The 20,619-nt window shown below is 38.2% G+C and overlaps 1 protein-coding gene across 13 annotated transcripts in view; it reads right to left on the minus strand.

Moving 5' to 3' along the window:
* The window catches only part of PLCB4 (phospholipase C beta 4), a 395,299-nt gene that overhangs the window by 249,227 nt on the left and 125,453 nt on the right, over positions 1-20,619 (minus strand). The window lies entirely within an intron of this gene.

Genomic DNA, 20,619 nt, shown 5'->3' on the forward strand with positions numbered 1-20,619 from the left:
TATAATTTAAATTTAAAAACATGTCAGAAAAACAGAAAAAAAGTTAGTGGCATAAGTTGCAAACAAATGACACAGACGCACTGTCATTATATCAGAATTATTACTCCTACACCCAGCCAAGAGTTGATATACTCTTGCTTCAATGCTAATATCCCACTCAGCCTCTTAATCTATTAAAATAATTAAGCAGCAATAGAATAACAAGGCTATCTAAAACCTGCTCAAAGTAAATATAATTATCTTTTCCTGATTAGCAGTAAAATGTCCTTAGATGAACTGTAAATGGGAAAAAAACTCTTTTTATAACAGAATCACATCTATCTGCAAAGAGAATCACTATTTTTATGGATGCTTCTTTATCGTCTTTGTTATTAAGTTGTTTATGTTGCTCTGGATTTGACATTGGATATCTGGTTTGGCTGAAATCTAGATTTCAGGATCTTTTTAAGGTGGAGTGGGAGGAAGAGTTTCAGGTGGTGTCAGAAGTACACAGAAGTGGCCAGGTGCGGTGGCTCATGCCTATATTCCCAATGCTTTGGGAGGCTGAGGCGAGTGGATCGCTTCCCTTGGGAGTGGAGTTCAAGACCAGCCTGGCCAACATGGTAAAACACCAGCTCTACAAAAAATACAAAAATTAGCCAACCGTGGTGGCACATGCCTGTAATCCCAGCTACTCAGGAGGCAGAGGCACGAGACTCATTTGAATCCAGGAGGCAGAAGTTGGAGGGAGCAGAGATCACACCACTGCACTCCAGCCTGGGCAACAGCCTGAGACTCCATCTCAGGAAAAATAAAAAAAGAAGGGGCTAGTGCATGAGTGTCTGTGTGCGGGGGAGGAGGGTGTTCATGTGTGTCTCCCTAGGTATTTTGGTCTTTCAAAGAAGAAATATATTCATACCATAATAGGTAAACAATATCCCAAACTCCAGAGTTGTATCAGTGTTAATACAAACAAAAGCTGTTTCATTCAACAAAAGTATAGAGATCATCCAATGGGGAAAGAGAGTCTATTCAACACACGGTGCTAGCACAACTGAATACTCACAGGCAAAAGAATGAAGATAGGCTCCTACCTCACAACACAGACAAAAATTAGCTCAGAATGAATCACAAATGTAAAACTATAAAATTCTTAAAAGTAAATATAACATAGGAGTAAATCTTTGTGATCTTGGATGGCACTGTCTTTGTGACCAGAACAATAGTTTATTAGGTATAACACCGAAAGCATGAAGAACAAAAGAAAAAAAAAAAAAAGTAAATCGAACTTCTTTAAAAACTTTTGCGCTTCAAAGTACACCATCAAAAAAGTGAAAAGAGAATCCATAGAACAGGAAATCCGATAAGGAACTTTTATCGAGGACGTAAGAACTCTTAGAACTGGACAGGAAAAAGATAACTCAATTTAAAAATGGGCAAATGGCCTGAACAGACATTTCTCAAAAGAAGATATACAAATACATGAAAAGATGCTCAACCATCAGGGAAATATAAATCAAAGCCACAATGAGACACTGCTTTAAAGCCACTAGGAAAGCTATAATCAAAAGACATAATAACAAGTGTTGGCAAGAATTTAGAGAAAATCAGATCTTCATACACTGCTGGTGGAAAATATAAAATAATGCAGCTGCTTTGGAAAACAGTCTACCAGTTGCTCAAATGGTTAAACATAAAGTAACTGTATTATCTAGTAATTCTACTCCTAGATATACACCCAAGAAAAATAAAAACATATATCCATAAAAAAATTTTATGTAAAATTTCTTAGCAGCATTATTAATAATAGCCCAAGTGTAAACAATCCCAATGTCTATCAACTGACAAACATATTAACAAAATGTGGTAGTATGTTCACATAATAGACTATTATCCAGCAATTCAAAAACGCAACACAAATATACATGGCGATGTGAATTAACTTAAAAAAAACATTACGCTGGCCAGGCACGGTGACTCACGCCTGTAATCCCAGCACATCTGGAGGCCAAGGCAGGCAGATCACCTACAGTCAGGAGTTCCAGACCAGCCTAGCCAACATGGTAAAACCCTGTCTGCCAGGTGTGGTGGCGCACACTTGTGATCCCAGCTACTCGGGAGGCAGAGGTAGGAGAACCACTTGAGCCTGGGAGGCAGAGTTTGTAGTGAGCCAAGATTGCACCACTGCCCTCCAACAAAGCGAGATTTTGTCTCAAAAAAAAAAAAAAAAATTATGGTAAGGGAAAGAAGCCAAGCATAAAGACCACATATGGTATGTTCCCGTTCCCATATATATGAAATGTTCAGCACAGGCAAATCCACTGGAACAGAAAGCAGACTAGTGGCTCTCTGTGGGAGCAGGATGGGATTACTTTTTGGGATAATGAAAATTCAAAGATTAGATTGTGTTGATAGTTACACAATGCTGCGAATATATTAATACTAAAAACCAGTGAATTGCACATTTTGAGTATATTCTACGGTATGTAAATCATACTTCATGAAAGCAGTCTTTAAGAAAAAACGCTACATTTCAGTGAGTTTGCCAGTGAATATCAGTTGTTTTTTTCCAAAAGTGAGAAAACACATTCTTCAAGAGAACACAGTAAGTGGTAAAATTTAAATACTTTAAAAATTCTTATTGTGATTCTTCAGGGGATTCCTTGTGATGCAAAATACCCAATTTTATTTTACCCTGACAAAAGAAAAACATACGTATGGAACTGCCTTCAAGCCATAAGGAAACACCAATATTTTACTGTAAACCACCACTAATCATGCCAGTGTTATTCATAGTCTTATTTCAAAGCAAAGGAGAACTTTTGCCAAGGGTAAAGCTTTTATTTCTCAGAGGAGGAAAAAACCTACATATATTTGAAGGTAACATTGAATTTAGCCTGTTTTAGTGAATCTATATACAGACTGAACATAAGACTAGCATGTGATGTCCTTCCCCAAGATATTCAATATTTAGATTTTGTTTTAAAGTGAAGAATAATTGGGCAAAGTTGAACCAAAACAGATCATTTTAGTCTGACTTAACACTGAACATGGAAATTATTGTTTGGCAAGCAAACAGAATGTTAGAAAGCAGTTGTGTCAGTGAGTTTGTGCAGTGTAACAAAGACTTCAAACTTTTGTAGCTTAAATCAATAACCATTTATTTTGGTGTTCTCAAGTTTGCAAGAGCAGCAAGAAGGCAGGCCCCAAAGTACAAGCACTTTCCAAGCCTCTGATGTGTTGCATTGACTAACATGTCATTTGGAAAAACAAGCCACGTGGTCAAGCCCACATTCAAAAGATAGGGAAATGTGGTCTCACCTCTTGATGGGGGACTGCACATTGCAAAGGCATGAATGTACAGTGGGGAAGACCTGGAGGACATTTTTACAATCAACCACAGTGTTATTTCCCAAAGGGAAATACACTCCCACTAATGGTCCATGAAGAGATATTTTACGGTTTATTACACTTTATTATTAATGATATACATAGTCTCCATGTACCATCTTAAAATACAAATATTTCACAATGGTTCATGGAGAGATAATGTATCATGGACATTAGCACTTACTTTCTATTTATAGAAAATGGAATCATTCTTGTATTAACCATGTAAATAACTATAATTATTTACAGCTACTTATAATAGCAATATTACCACATTACCATCATTATTTATCACAGTTGTATTTTCTTTTTAAGCAAATATATTTAAGTGGAAAGGATGAAACATTAAGTGGAAACATAGCTTTGGCCAAATCCATAAAAGTGATTCAGGAATAACCCAAGTATAGAACCCAGTGGGGTAGGATGAGCTTCTCAAAGTTTAACATAAAAATCACCAACATATCTGGTTAAAATGCACATTCTGTTTGAATGTGGATCTGAGGCAGGGCCTGAGACTAAGCACGTCTGAAGCTCAAGCTCTCAGGTGATGCTGACATGACTGGTTCCAGTGCATACCGAGTATCAAGCACAGAGGTGCAAGGCAAAGGCCTGGCAGTCAGAAGAGCTGAGCACCACCATCTACCAGCTTTGCAGTTTCCAGCCACTGTCTTCACCTCTCTGAAACCAGCTCCTATCTGTAAAACGTAGATGGTATAAGGACTTATCTCACAAGTGAGGGTCAGAGTGAGACAAGACGAGAGGCGCAAGGTACCCAAGCAACACAGAAGGGATCACTGCCTGCTTCATTCTGTTGTAGCTAATGCTTCCATAAGAGCCCTCACATATATTGCAGGTAAAAAAAGAAATGAGATTAGTCAGGTGTGGTAGTGTGTGCCAGTAATCCCAGCTATTCAGGAGGCTGAGACAGGAGAATCGTTTGAATCCAGGAGGCAGAGTTTGCAGTGAGCCAAGATCACACCACTGTATTCCAGCCAGGGCAACAGAGGAGACCATGTCTCAAAAAAAAAAAAAAGAAAAGAAAAGAAAGAAAAAGAAAATGGGTGGGCCAAAAGAACACTGTATTAACCCAAATCATACCATGCCTGGACATTAAAAGTAACCAAATCTTAGAAACAAGTTTCGCCAATGCAATCATATTTCATATGTTCATTTAAGGTATTAATATGTTTATGTTTCCTCAGGTTCACTCTACAATATTTATTGAGCACCTACTGTGTGCCAGATGCTGTTCGCAGTTTGAGTACATGGCAGTGAAAAAAACAGACAAAACTCCTAGAACTCATGGCACTCATACCCTCCATTTCTCTGAGTCTTTGGAACTGCCCCCATATATTAATTCTCTAGGCTGAATTCACAGAGAGGCTACTCATGGGCCTGATCTGGCCACATATATGTTTATATGCAACCATAGTGATCTTTTAAAGTTTGAGCTGGTTATTAATACTGAAAAAATGAGAGACTACACATAAATATCCAGACTCCTACCTTCTCTTGGAAATTTGGATGATGCCACAACAGAATGCTGCAGACAACTCAGCCACAGCTGAAAGGCATCTGGTCCCCTCAGAGAAAGCTTGGGTTTTCCAGGTCCCCACGGCCCCCACCCTCCAGAGCATTTCCACCCAGCCAACTCCTTCCCCTGTGTTCTCTTCTCACCAACCCAAATGAGTGATCCCTAAATGAAAGGCCTTGTAGGCCACATGTATAAGCATGGAAGGAGGGATATTCCAACTTCCTATTCTCTATTTTTTTCTTTGCCATCATGCAGTAAACACCAAGAAAGCAAGCTATTTTAGCCATTCATTTGCCCCCTCCCCCATGTCTAAAACTGCCAGTTTGAGAAAGCATCTAAACTCTGCCCAGAAAACTTACAGCTCTGCTATCTGTCACTTACTGTGGCTAACCGGTTCTACCATGCAAAACAGGCTCTTTAGAGGTCATTACAAGTTACTTTATGGGTGTTATTTTTTTCTCTAAATAATGGTAATGGCTTTGCAATTGCCAACCTACATTCTTTTGCCTGGTTTCCTTCATGTATTAGTTTTCTATAGCTGCATAACAAACTGCCACAAACCTAATGACTTGATGCAATGCACATTTATTAGCTCATAGTTCTGTAGGTCAGGAGTCCAGGTGCAGTTGCTGGGTTTTCTGTTTAGCAACTTACAAGGCTAAAATCAAGGTGTCGGCTAGCCTTCATCCTTTCTGGAGGCTCAGAGAAATAATCTACTTACAAGTTTGCTCAGGCTGTTGGCTGGGGGCTGCTCTCAGCACCTAGATGCCATCCACACTCCTTGTCACATGGCCCCCAACATCTTTAAAGCCAGTCATGGAGAATCTCCCCTTACAGAATCTTTCTTCTGAATCTGTCTCTCCACCCCCTTTTAGGGTCCACTGAGGACAAGCTTTTAGTCTTAAAAACAGTGGCATGTAACATAACCTAATCACAGGAGTGGCATCCCATCATAGTCACAGTCCTGGGGATCATACAGGATATGTAAACCAAGGGGCAGTAGTCTTGGGGCCACCTTAGAATTCTGCCTGTTACACCTAACTTAGCATGCATCTGTCATCTATGTAACTCAGGCTTGAATCTGCAGTGACGTCACAAGAAAAGCTAACTGACCAGCAGAGAGGCTAAATAAAACCAGTCAGTACATTTTTAACAATTCTTCCAAATGTTATTGGGCTTCTGTTATCTAACGTAAAGAATATCTGTACTCTAACAAATTCTAAATCTATAAGAGATGCTTCTCTTCTTTAAACTAAACCTTATGAAACTAGATGTCTAGGAAACTGACATTCTTTAAAAGAAGCAGCAAACACACACTCAGTACCTAGAAGGACCAAAAATTTGGGTTTTGTTTGTTTGTTTTGTTTTGTTAGGACAGAGTATCCAAATAATAACATGGGCCAAAATGTTTTAATTAAATTAGGTTATATTTTATACATGGTATCTACCAATTTAAACCACTCTTTCATTCAACTGACTTGGTTATTGGGAAGTTACGCAGAGGCAGCATATACATAACCATACTAATATTTAAAGTAAAAGCAGGCCAAGTGTGGTGGCTCATGCCTGTAATCTCGACACTTTGGAATGCCAAGGTGGGAAGACTGATTAAGTCCAGGAGTTTGAGATCAGCCTGGTCAACATAGTGAGATTCCATCTCTACAAAAAAAAAAACAAACAGAAATTTAGCCAGAAATGGTGGCACATGCCCGTAATCCCAGCTACTTAGGAGGCTAAGGTGGGAGGATCACTTGAACTGGGGAAGTCTTGACTGTAGTGAGCTGTGATTGTACTACTGCACTCCAGCCTGTGTAACAGAAAAAAAAAAAAAAAAAAAAAAAAAAAAAAAAAAAAAAAAAAGGAAAAGTTTAAAGATAATTAAAATACTGCCTAACATAATCCACTAATACATGGCTTATTAGATAGTTAGATAGGACTTTTAAAAAATGAGAATCCTTAAGAAATCTCCCTTCAAAAGCATGTTTGGTTAGAGGACAAAACTGTCAGAAGCAAATAATAACTACCAATCAACAAGAAATTACTATGTTCAGGTACCACTCTCAGTGTTTTATGTATATTAACTAATTATATCTCGTCAAACTCTATGACATAGAAATGGTTTATAGATGAGCAGACTGAGATTCAGAGTTGTCATCTCACTCTTATCCAGAGTCATGTGACAGGTAAGCAAAGAAGCATGAATTCAACCCCTGATGCACTGGCCCTGGGACCCTTCCTCTTAAGACAACTGCCTGCGCATCCATCTGTACTTCCGAAGTATAAAACGGGGGATATTTCTGCATCTATTATATAGCACAAGGTGGTGGCCAAGCACGCATGCATTGCACTCAGACAGATACGGCTCCTGTCCATGGCCAGGAGGTGAGTGGGGCCTACACCCCTACAAAGGGATATATTTCTGTAATTTGCATTAAAATACCCTATATACCAGCAGCTGCCTTGTTCAGCAAGTCTATGAAAATCTCTTTAAAAAAGAAAAGAAAAAAAGATTCCTCTACCCCCGTGTTTTATTTTGAAAGAGGAAAGAGAAAAAATATAATTAATTCCTTTTTCTGTCTTTTGTTCCTCCTAAACCCTCTTCCACTATGCATCATTTTGAAATTGAGAGATTATGAAAAAACGAAAACACAGCAAAAGCTAACACTAGAAGCAAGTAAGAAACATGACTGGATCCCTTTCCTATTATGGAGAAGGTGGTGGGCCCTCCTCAAGGTAATGGGAAAGAAAAAATCTATAGTTCAATCACCTGAAAACTTTTCCATTGATTCTATTCCCCCATCGCAATGGCAGCACGGCACCACGTGCAACCAGCCACAGGCAGCACAGACCCTGAGAAACCATGCTTAGCAGTTGTATAACAGTAACAGGTCACTGGAGGTGGAGCTGGGATAAGAAGTACAATATTAAATCTTGACATTTGCATTCAAGGCAGATTTGATTTCAATGACTCATTTGCAAGACTAGGCTGGACAAGTCCTTGTGTTAGGACATTTACTCAGTGATGTTTCTTGGTACTTGTAAGATGCTAACCAAGGACTGTTCATGTACTAGGGCCCTTTGCCTAAGGAGGTAAGAGACTAGAACTATACTTTAATCAGTCCTCTTTATGTTCTCCCACAGTTCAATCGCAGCCCCAGTGTCTTGTTGGTTGCATAGCTGAACCATAGAAATGTACATTTATTTTGTCATAGAAACCTCTTTTAACCTGATGCTTTGTGGTACTGCTTGTTTTGAGTATTGTTTTTTTATAGGGTTTTGTTCGAGCATCTCATGCTGTATAATTTGACTTAAAATAGCCATACATTGTACCCAGAACTCTCAAATACCTTTAAGATGAGATACAAACTTCAAGGTCCTTGGCTACTTGTGGTTGTCAATGATCCCTCAGATCATTCAAGCAGGGTCTTAGTTTCAGAAACTTGGATGTGTGCCAACCCAGGTAATTATTCTCTGCCTACCTAATTTCCCCAGGCAATTTTAATTGAAAATGGTATTCTCCTTTACCTCGGTTCTAATCTGCTCTGAAATGTCCCTGTGTCCTGTTTCTTGCCTCCATCATAAGCTAACTGAGCTGGTTTCTTTTTGAAGCTTAAGTTGTAAAAAAAAAAGTTTCTGGAGCTCCCCAGGGGGAAAATATCAGATAAATATGAGCCATTTAATTAGTCTCAAACCAGGGTGCTGAATGCCAGGGGAGTGGCTGCAAGATACCCCTCTGCTGCCTAACCTGATGAAAAGTTTCTTTTGTGGATAGAAATACGAAGGGCTTCTTACTGAAAAACTGACAAAAAAAAAAAAAAAAAAGGCAGAAGGAGGGATGTGGGAGGGACACTGAGATAATTTTACTCTCCTGAAATGATTTTTTTAAAACCACTGCTCCCTTGCTCATTTCCAAATAAACTGATTTAAAGTTAGCAGAACAAAATACAGCATTTAACATAGGAATACCTAAAGTGCCATGAAAATCTAAACAGAAGTATACTTTTTAATTACTTCTAGTAAACCTTCCCTTAAACCAACGCTGTTCAATAGACACGCAATGAAAGCCAGAAATACAAATTACATATGTAATTTTCAACTTTCTAGTAGTACCATTACAAAGGTTAAAAGAAACACAGAAAACTTCTCAACAATAGAAAGGAAATACCTACTGATAACACTATTTGAATCAATCTCAAGGGAATTTTGCTGAGTGACAAAATCTAATTTTAAAAGTTACATGCTATGTGATTCCATTTCTATAACACTGTTGAAATGACAAAATTATACAGATAAAGAACAGATAAGTGATTCCCAGGGGTTAGGAGGAGAGGAGGAAGGGAGATGGCTGTGGCACAGAGATCCTTGGGATAGAACTCCATATCCTGACTGTGGTCATGTCATAATGAATCTACAAAGATGATTAAATTGCATAGAATACACACACACACACACACACACACACACACACACACAAATGAGTGCATGTAAAACTGTTAAATTCTAAATAAGGTCAGTGGATTACATCAATGTCAATTTCATGGTTCTGCCATTGTACTGTTGTTTTGCAAAATATTCCCAGTGGGGAAAACTGGGTAAAGGATATATGAGATCTCTTTGTATTGTATTTTACAACTACATATGACTCTGTAATTATCTCAAAATTAGAAGTTAAAAAGGTGAATTTAATTTTAATAATATACAGATACTCCTAGATTTAGAATAAGGTTACATCCTGATAAACCTATCCTAAGCTGAATGAACATATGGCAAGTCAAAAATACATTTAATACACCTAACGTGCCAAATATCATAACTTAGCCCAGCTCACCTTAAATGTGCTCTGAACACTTATAATAGTCTACAGTGGAGCAAAGTCATCTAACACAAAGCATTGATGGTTGTTTACCCTCGCAGTTACACAGCTGACCAGGAGCTGCGGCTCACTGCCACTGCCCAGCATTTCAAGACAATCTCGTTACATATGCTAGCCTGGGAAAATATAAAAATCTGAAGTATGATTTCTAAAGGATGTGTTACCATTTTGGTACCATCGTTAAGTAAAAATAATTGTAGTTAGAACCATGGTAAGTCAAGGACTGTGTATTTTATTTAATTCAGTATACATAGGATTTTAAAATATAATTGATATACATGCAATCGATATAAAAAATTGTTGAGACATTTAAATTTTTTTTTCATTCTAAGTCTTTGGAATTCAGTGTATAGTTTGTTGCAACATACCTCAATTCAAATTACCCACATTTCAAATGCTCAATGATCACATGTGGCTGTGGCTTTCACTATTTTGTGGCAAAAGTTCTTTAAGCCTAATGTACATTCCCCGATCTCATCCAGTAGCATTCACTCTAACATGACATATAGCTTTATTTTCTAGATTATCTCCTAGGTCACTGGTTCATAATTAAAGTCTTAGAGCAGTCAGGTGTGGTGGCTCATGCCTGTAATCCCAGCACTTTGAGGGGCAGAGGCGGGCAGATCACATCAGGTCAGGAGTTCTAGACAAGCCTGGCCAACATGGCGAAACCCCGTATCTACTAAAAATACAAAAAAATTAGCTAGGCACGGTGGAGCTCACTGTAATTCCAGCTACTCGAGAAGCTGAAATAGGAGAATTGATTGAACCCAGGGGACAGAGGTTTACAAGTCTTAGAGGTATCCAAGTCTTAGAACTTGGATAGTGACTGAAAAGTTTCACAGGTTGTACCAACTTGAATCTGCTTTGGACTACAGTTCCAATGAAAAATAAAAGTAATTTCCATTAAAAAAAAAAAAAGACTTTTAGTATCTTTTCAGAAATAACTAAGTCTCAGGAACTATATAAACTTACTCAACGACTAAGATTTTAACTATTTTGAATCTTTTTAATTTGGGTTCTTTTCTTCTCTTTGCTTTCCTATTTCCCTATGGTGATTAGAAGTAGAATTATTAAAATAAGAAAGCCTTGTGGGTTTACTGTTCAGAGCCATGCAACTGTGGGACTCAATTTTCCTCTAAAGGTAGTCATGGGGGAGAAAGAACCAAGTGATCAAACGTGTGTAATAGTAGATTTTAAGAAATACATAAAATTAGGCCAAATCTCTTGGGACTCTGAAAAGCAAAACGGAGAGCAGACCTGGTTCTCAGACCAGGTCTAAGAAGCAGCTCCAGGGCTCAATCTCAAAAGACCAGTGCAATCTCCAGCCCCCACTGCAAGTGACAAAGAGATGAAGAAAAAAAAAAGCCCTGCTATTCCCAAATGGAGCCTTCAGAATATAAAGAGGGCGGTTTTTGGGAGTGAGAGAGACCTATCTTTGAGAATAAAAGTCAATTAACCTCTCCTGGACCTAGTTTCCTTGTTTGTAAAGCAGCAAAATCATCTACCTAACTCATTGTTGTGAAGTTAAATGGAATAATACATGAAAAGTGCCTATCACATTCCTGCAACTTGGAGTGGGTATTCAATTACAGTCCTCTCCCACTCCTTTGTTTCTGCACTGAAATAACCATGCACATAGCGAAAACGATCTGTGCAGCTTAAACTAAGAATAGTAACAGAGGAAACTCAAGAGCTGTTGCTCTAGAATAATGCCAGAGAGAAAAACATTTCATTTTAAGTTACTGTAATTCACTTCTATAGGAAGCTGGTTTCCTGTTCAATCTAGGTTTATAGCACTCTTAAGACAGCTGTATAGAAACAGGATGATATACCTAAAACAGAGGATCCAAAATAGTCTAGATAAATGGAAACAGGGCTGGTTTTACAAGAGATTCATGACCTCAAGAACCTTTATGGCCAGGCATGGTGACTCATGCCTGTAATCCCAGCACTTTGCGAGGCTGAGGCAGGCGGATCACGAGGTCAGGAATTCAAGACCAGTCTGGCCAACATAGTGAAACTCCGTCTCTGTCAAAATACAAAAAAAGAGCCAGGTGTGGTGATGTGCACCTGCAATCCCAGCTACTCAGGAGGCTGAGGCCGGAGAATCATGTGAATCCAGGAGGTGGAGGTTGCAGTGAGCCAAGATCATACCACTGCACACTCCAGCCTGATGACAGAGCAAGACTCTGTCTCAAAAAAAAAAAAAAGAAAGAAAAAACAACCTTTACAGTAGTCATTCTCAACCAACAGCAAATGTATCTACTAGCTATTAAGTGAGAACAGAAAAAGAGTAAGTACAGCTTACAAAAACCTCCCAATGCCTGAAGTTCTCTTGTTATAAATTATATAAGTTTAGATTCATATTTATATTTGTCAGATTTTTTTTTCTTTTTATCAAAGACATCTGGTCAACCATCTGTTCCATGAGACGTTACCTCATATGCTGGCCCACTGGGGCACAACACACCGTGGTACAACAGTTACTTTTTTGTTTTGTTTTGTTTTTTATTTATGGAACTGGAGTTGGCAAGCTTTTCAGGGCCCAGGACATAACTGCTGATGTCAGAGCCCTGAGACAGGTACCATGTTGAAATAAGGGCCCCAAATGCATAGCCTGGAGTAATTTGTTTGAAAACAGAATCAGCCTGCTCTGATTCTGTTTCCTATTCATTTCTATTTTGTTTTTATAAAGGAACTAACACAGTTGATATATCTACAAATTCAAAGTTGCAGGACAAGATCCCTGCCTTTGTCAGCATCACTATCACTGAGCTAGGCCAGTCAGAGCTGGCAATGTCCCTCTAAGGATATGAAATTGCTTCTGGAGGAATGTGGGAAGGCTTTCTACCATTGCTACCTCTGACACCAGAGCCAAAGTCCATCATGCCATAAACAATATCTGAAGCAGGACAAAGCCACTCTAGGAAACCACGGCAACCGAAATAAAATGAAACGGGGACCTAAGAGAAGATGTGATGACCCACCTAGGATATTTAGGTCTCGTTAATGCCTAGCCTCAGAGGTTTTAATAATCAAGAGAATTAATTATTTATTTTTAATTCCCATGCAATACAATTGACTCTCTCATGTGCAATGCACTTGTGCGTTTGGCAAATGCATACAGTCATGTAACCACTACACAATCAAGACATAAAACAGCAATCGTACCTCAAAACTCCCTCATGCTGCCCCTCTGACAGTCAGTCTCTCTTCCTACTCCCACACAACCACTGATCTGTGTTCTGTTCCTATGATGTTGCCTTTATTGCATGGAATCATATAGTATGTAGCCTTCAAGTCTGACTCCAACTTCTTTCATGTAGTGTAAGGCATTTTGGGATTCATCTGTGTTAGTACATGCATCAATAATTTGTTCCTTTTTACTGCTAAGTAGTATTTTATTGTATAGATGTACCAGGGATTATTTTCTCATTCTGTAGTTGAGGGATATCTGGATTGTCTCCAGTTTCTTGGACTGTACATAAAGCTACCATAAACACTAGTGTACAGATTTTGGTTTACATACGAGTTTCCATCACTTAGGTAAATACCCACAAGTGCTATTGCTGGGTTATATGTATTACATGTTTAACACTATTAGAAACTGTCCAACTGTCTTTCAAAGTGGTGGCACCATTCTGCTGTTCCAAGGAAGATTTCTGTTCTTAAACAACTCATTGACATTTTATTCTGTTACTGTTTGTACTTTAAGAAAACTAAGTATATGGTTTGGAATTTTTACCATGTCTGATTTCTTCCCACTTTGTTGTCTTGTTTACCTGCCTTCCGCTACAGAGGATCATTTTATGCATTCCTTATCTATTGCCATAGATGGAACAGGAAATTAAATGTCTTTCCATGAAAAATAGTTATTTTACTCATTCAACAACTATTTATTGCATTCCTAGCAAGCAGGAGGGAAGGGAGGGGTAGTGGTTACTACTTGAGATAACTGGCCTTGGCAAGGGTGTCACTCATGAAGTGACATATGAGCAAAGACCTGAGCTAAGTGAGTGAGTCAGCTTTAAAAAGACTGAAAGGAAGAGGAACCCTGAAAGTGGAACCAGCAGATGCAAAGGCCTTGATGGGGAATGCTATATTCTGCAAGGGTAAAGAGACCAACGTAACTGGAACATAGCAAGTGAATGAGGAGGATATCAGAAGGAGATGAAATCAGAAAGGTAAAAGGGAGTCAGATCATATAAAAAGACAATGATTGGATCTGATTTTCAGTTAAACGGGAAGCAATCAGAATGTTTTGAGCAGTAGTTGCCTGGTCTGACCTAAGTTTTAAAGGAACACTTTGCCGTTTGGAAAACTGACTATGGCAGGGCAAGAATGAAGCACGGAAACCAGTTACCAGGCGACTACAAGAGTCCAAATGAGTGATGACCAGTGGCTCGATCAAAGGCAGTGACAGTTAACATTGGGAAATGCTGTTGGATTCTGTACACATTTCGAAAACAGAGACAACAGCATTGGCCGATGGACTGTATTCAGATGTGTAAGAAAGGGAAATGACTTCAAATTCAGCATTGAAAAAGTTAAAGAAACTACAGTCACTTAGTGTGAAAAACAATGAATAGTTTTAACATGAATCTGTAAGAAGCTAAAACACAGTGACATACTAACTAGCTGGTATCCAGTTTTTGAGAGTCAAGAGTGAAAAACAGGAAACTGAGACTGCCATTTTTAATAACTAACTTTGGGAACATCTGCTGCCATCACTGAGGGAAAGTCATTGAGAATTCTGAATAAAGATCAAAATCAGAATACCATTCTCTCTCTTCTGCCCTTAATGACTTTTATGTAATATATTCCCGATGAGCTATTGTACGCTGAGATTGACAGGAATCAGCCAGAAGATGGATTAACAACAGATAAACAGGTTGATTGAAATGTAAATAGATGAAGATTAATGCAGTGGAGAGCATGAACCAACTTGCAGGAAGAGATAAGACTCAAAATAAGCAAATTGTAATTTTAAAAGTTTTGCATGATACATCAATTGTCTGAAATAATAAAAACCTGGAAGACCTGACATTTAGAATACTAATTTTTGTTCATTTCTCTCAGAAAATTAAGGATGCTGTCAAGATCAAAACCATTTGTTATGAATATAATCTAGTGTTTCAAGACTGAGAATAATGATTTTAAAGAAATTCAGGACAATTTCAACGAACCAGAAAGACTGAATTGTAAGTGGTACCAGACAACTTCCCATAGATTTCAGTGTCCCCACCATCTGAGATCCAAGAGTGAAAGAAATAGTCAGTGCTATACTAACAGGGTTTTCAGGATTCCATCGGCGATGAGGACACCGAAAAAGTAAAATTGGAATCAGATACTCAACATGGCATCCTTTAGGTTTATTCCCAAAGATCTTACACGGGGTTTCTACAGTTTAATAAATGCTTATTGAATGAATGAATGAATGAATGAATGAAACTTTCCACCACTGTTGGGATGGGCCAGGGTAGGAAGATAAACACACCTCCATTTTTATATCCTTCTTTCTCAAGGCAAATCCAGTGTACCTCCCTAGTTATGATTCTAGGGACTTGTCAAGGTGATTTAGTGTTACAATCCAAAGCTTTGAACCCTATAGCTTCAAAAGAAATGAAGACACAAAAAAGACTAGAAACTATTTTGGAATTTCTTTTAAAAATACTTCAACACTTATTAACATTTATCAATAGAGTCCCCACTGGCAATGTTATCTTCCTTCCCCTCACACTATGTAAGAGTATAAACCAACCTTATCTAAGCGCTTCTGAAATCCTAAAGCTCTCCTATGAAATCACAAGCCATATGATGCTCCTCTCAACTTTGAAGATATAGCAAAGATTAAATGGGAGTCAAAATCGTCTCCTACTATTTTCATAGATGGCCTTTAAGAAAGAGAATACAATAGTAAATCAAAATTTGGGAACACAGAGATATGCTGGTGAAAGAATTCATTGCTCATTCTTCAATTCCAATTTGTTGACATACTGCCTCCTCTAATCCTCATGAGTAGGGTACAGTCTTAATCATTCCCCTCTCTGGAACTGAGATAATCTAAGGACAAGTGAGTACCAAAAATATCCTATTAATAAGACTACTCAGCCACATCACAGTAACCATTCCAAGATAAAAACCATAAGTCTGTTTAATGGCACAAAGCTCTACATTTATTTGCACCTTACAAGCGATCATTCAAGAGACTGAAGCAGCTGGCTAAATCATCTTGGCCTTATTTACCATTCTCCTTTCACATTAGTTCTGCTGCAGAAATAAAACTGCAATTCCCTTTCAATAACTCCCTGACAACTTAGGATCAGAAAGAAATTTACTTATTGATTCCCCATATTCCACAAAGAAAGAGAACCAGTAATTGTAGTACCATTTAATAGATGCAAACCTACCTTCTCTTTCTTCTATTTTTATAGCAAGATAAATGTTGACCAAAAGCACACTATGTGATTTTTCTTTTGTTTCAATGTTCTTTTATTGTATTTGTTTTGAAAAGGGGGAATGTGTTCTAGAGACAGACACCTCTGAGGTAAAACATGGCTTTTTAGATAATAGTCGTCAAGTGCTGACTTTGAACAAAGTTAAGAGAACACTCAGTATAAATGATATAAAAATCTTAGTTATATCTCTGAGACTATACCTGGAGGGATCTAACATGTTTACCACAGGAATTCAGTTGTTAACTTGCTCATGCAGGGTCCTTTTGTTGAGATATGACAATCGTTCTCAGTTCAGTTCTCCTGAGCCAGCTTAAGGGTTTTATTTCTTTTTCTTTTGAGATGGAGTTTTGCTGTTGTTGCTCAGGCTGGAGTACCTTGCCACAAGCTCGGCTCACTGCAACCTCTGCCTCCCAGGTTCAAGCGATTTTCCTGCCTCAGCCTCCCAAGTAGCTGGGATTACAGGTGCCCACCACCATGCCCAGCAAAATTTTGTATTTTAGTAGAGACAAGGTTTCACCATGTTGGTCAGGTTGGTCTTGAACCCCTGACCTCAGGTGATCCACCAGCCTCAGCCTCCCAAAGGCCTGGGATTGTACTTTAAGATTGTACAATAAGCACGCACCACCATGCCCAACCTGGTTTTGTTTTATTTCTGTTTGGCGACAGGGGAGTTTGATTTAAACCTCTCCAGGAAATTCCTATATGAGTCCTGGGGTGCTCTAGTCAGCAATATCCAATAAAAATAAAATGTGAACTATAATGCATAACTTTAATTTTTTAGTTGCCACATTCGACAAGGTAAAAACAGGTAAAATCAATTTTTAATATTAATATCTTTCATTAATCTACTATATCCAAAATATTATTTCAACATGTATTCCATATATTATACAAAAATTATTAATAAGCTATTTTACATCTTTTTTTCATAGTAAGTCTTTGAAAGGTGGTGTGTATTTTATACTTGCAGGCATATCGCAACTTAAACTGGCCACATGGTGAGTGGAAAATAGCCATATTGCAGCAAGTGGTGCCCATATTGGACAGCACAGGCACTAGGAAAGAATCTGTGGAACTGCTTAACGGGTAAGCAGTGAGTTGTGGGTTGACAATAATAAAGTCTCTCTGCTACAACCGGGTGATCAGAAGAAAGACAACTGGAGAGCCCTACGTGATCTTTGAACTGGAGGCATCTAATAATTCTCTAAGTTCTGGTTATTGCAAGAATTTAACTCTCCTCTAATCACTACAACCCCAGTCACTTCGCCCATTACCTTAATGTGCCAAGAGTTCTGTAAATAAATTTGTATTTTATCACATTTGTGGAAAATATTAATCTACCAATTTTCTTACTACACTGAGCATCTTGCTTTCTTCCATCTTCTATTCCCTACCTCTCTTATATTCCCTCTGGGCTTTGTCGCTATACTGTATTGATGAAATTCAAGTTTAAATTCAATTCAGAACTCTAGCTCTCATCTTGAAATTTACTCATGAGCTACACCTCAAGATAAATTTCTAAAATAACACCTCCATTTACTGAGAACCTATGTACTAAATATTCTGCCAGGCCCTTCATTAAAAAAAAAAAATCTCCAGCTCACCAAAGATAGATACCATCACTCTCATGACAGCCAACTAACCTGATGCTAGAAGAGGTTAATAACCTCCTCAAGGTACACAAGCAGTTTTGGCTAGCCCTAATCTTCATGACTTTCCACAACCCTTCTTTGCCTTGGTTGAATTAACAATAGCCAATGTCCTTTTATACCTACATTGTCCATCAAACATCAGTAGCCTTCCATAGGCTGAATTCTGAACACCAATTTCTACTTTATTCTTCTGGGAACAGAAACCAGCAATGAAGCAACAACCATCTGTCACTACTGAGCTTGCAAAGAGCAGGGGAATAACTTTTCTTCATCAAAGTCCAAGAAAAAGAAATTCACTGAGTGCCACCCACATTACACAATCCTCCCACCCAGGTGTCCATTTACATGCCCAGAAGTCATTTTAATTGCAAATTAGAGGTCACCCCTGATAATATGGCCCTCCTGTTCCACTCTCAGGGCACTTTGGTCCCCAAAGTCATTAGTGCAAAGTTGTTTCAATTGCTTTTGACTCTGCCTGCACACACAGATTTCTCTGTAGGGACCTCTGCTATAACAAGCTTCTGCTCCCCACACATAGACTGTTGCTAAGGAGAAAAGGGTTCTGCCTCTGTAATTACTACAGTACCTGAAATTCTTCTGTAATCTCTACCAGTCATTTACTTAACATCGAGAGCCCCTTTCTGCTTAAAACTGTAATATCTGCTTTTTTCACTCCTTAGCAAGGCTTATCAAAATTTTTCTGACGCAAGGTTGCCTGAATCAGAACAATTTTCAGGCTAATTTTATCTACAAAACCTTTGTTTTTCAAAGCAGTTAACCCGTCCCTAGGCATAGTTTTGCCCCCACAGTTAGGGAAAACGAATCCTGAAGCCAGTTGTCTGAGACTGTATTAGGCAGGATTCTCTAGAGAAACAGAACCAGTAGGATATAGAGAGATGTATATAACAGGAGACTTATTCCAAGAATTGGCTCACGCAGTTATGGAGGCCAAGAAGTCCCACCATCTGTTGGAGAGCCAGGGAAGTTGGTGGTGTAATTCAATACGAGTCCAAAGGCTGCGATAGGAGGTCAGGGGAATTGACGGCGACCCAGTCTGAATTGAAAAGCCCGAGAACTAGGGGCACCGACGTCCAAGGGCAGGGCAAGAGATGATGGATGTCTAAGCTCAAGCAGAAAGAAAAGAATTCACCTTTTCTGTGTTTTTCTTCTATTCAGGCCCTCAATGAACTGCTGATGATACCCACCTGCACTGGTGAAGGCACTCTTTTTAACTCAGTCTACCAATTCAAATGCTAATCTCTTCTAGAAACATCCTTACAGACACAGCCAGAAATAATGTTTTACCAGCTAACTGAGCAACCCTTAGCTGAGTCGGGTTGATGTATAAAATTAACCAGCATAGAAACCTTGCTCCTCAAAGGTTACCCAAAGACCAGCGGCATCTCCATCACCTGGAAGCTTACTAGATGTGCAGAATCTGTATTTTGCCACCATCTCCAGGTAATTCACATCCACATTAAAGTGTGATAAGCCCTAGTTCAACACAAAACTAAAAAGAATCTGCAGGATGATTTTGTAAATAACCAGGAAGTTGACGCAACTGCAGCCTTTCATTTCTGTTAAGCAATGAATTACTGGGCGTTGTTTGTAAGCCTATTTTTCTAGACTAAAATTGGACTTAAAATGAAATAGTTTCCAGAGAAAAACCAAACTTCTTAATGTGGTCTTAAAATCTTGCCATCTCCCCACTTGGCAAAGGAAAAGTTTACAGTGTGTGACCCATTGCTTACTGCATAAAAAGAGAGGCACTAACTGCTAAAAGATTTCTGCAAAGAAGCATTAGGACAACGCATGAAGTAAACGTTAGGCAAGTAAACAAACAAATGTCTTTTCATAATTAGCAAGCCCTATGTGTTTTCCTTTAATGATCACTGCAAGTATTATTAGAATGACTTATGAGAAATACAATTTTATTAAATAACTGCATCGATTCGGGTTGAAGTAAGAAAATAAAAAGGGTTGATTTTAAAGCTACGTGAAACTATGTTTTACAGGAAAAAAAATGTAGCTAAAATTTCCTGAGTTCACCCTCCAGTGGTTTTGTGCTGGAAAATACACTTGTAAAATATAAACATTTAAACAGCAAAGAGTATATACATTATTTAGACAAAGTGAATCAATTTGGAGTCATTTTATCATAAACAATACTCTTCACGTTGCTGTCCCAACAAAGAGGTGGGAATCATTTCTTCTAATGTGAAAATTTGTATTTCACTTTCTACTATTTCACTATCCAACTCGAGGCAGTTATTTATTTACTTAAAATCATTCAGTTGTTTAAAAACATGAAACACCAAGTTCACAATGAATGTGTATAAAAAGAGTGACAGCTTCTAATTTTTTTTTAAAAAAAAGCAGTTCATGCTTAAAGATACTATATCCTATACTTTAAAAAAGGTAATAACTTTGGTTTTAAAAACTGTAATATTCTGATCACTAGGTTTAATGTTCCAACACTGAGAAAACCTAGAATATAGATGAAATACAGATGAAAAGATGTCACAGTATTCAAAAAGAGATTGTCAAGAAAATCAGCAACCAAATGGCCAAATACTCTCTAAAAGTTACAGTGTTTTCAAGAATATAAAGATTCCCAAAGATCAAAATATATGTTCATTATTTGTCTATTATATACCATATGACTTAAGAATCCTATTTTTCTTGATGCACGTCTCCCATTCTTGAAATAGTAAAATTTGAAAAAGACAC

The sequence above is a fragment of the Cebus imitator genome, unplaced genomic scaffold, assembly GCF_001604975.1.
Source record: "Cebus imitator isolate Cc_AM_T3 unplaced genomic scaffold, Cebus_imitator-1.0 Scaffold31, whole genome shotgun sequence".
In the NCBI taxonomy this organism is placed as follows: Eukaryota; Metazoa; Chordata; class Mammalia; order Primates; family Cebidae; genus Cebus; species Cebus imitator.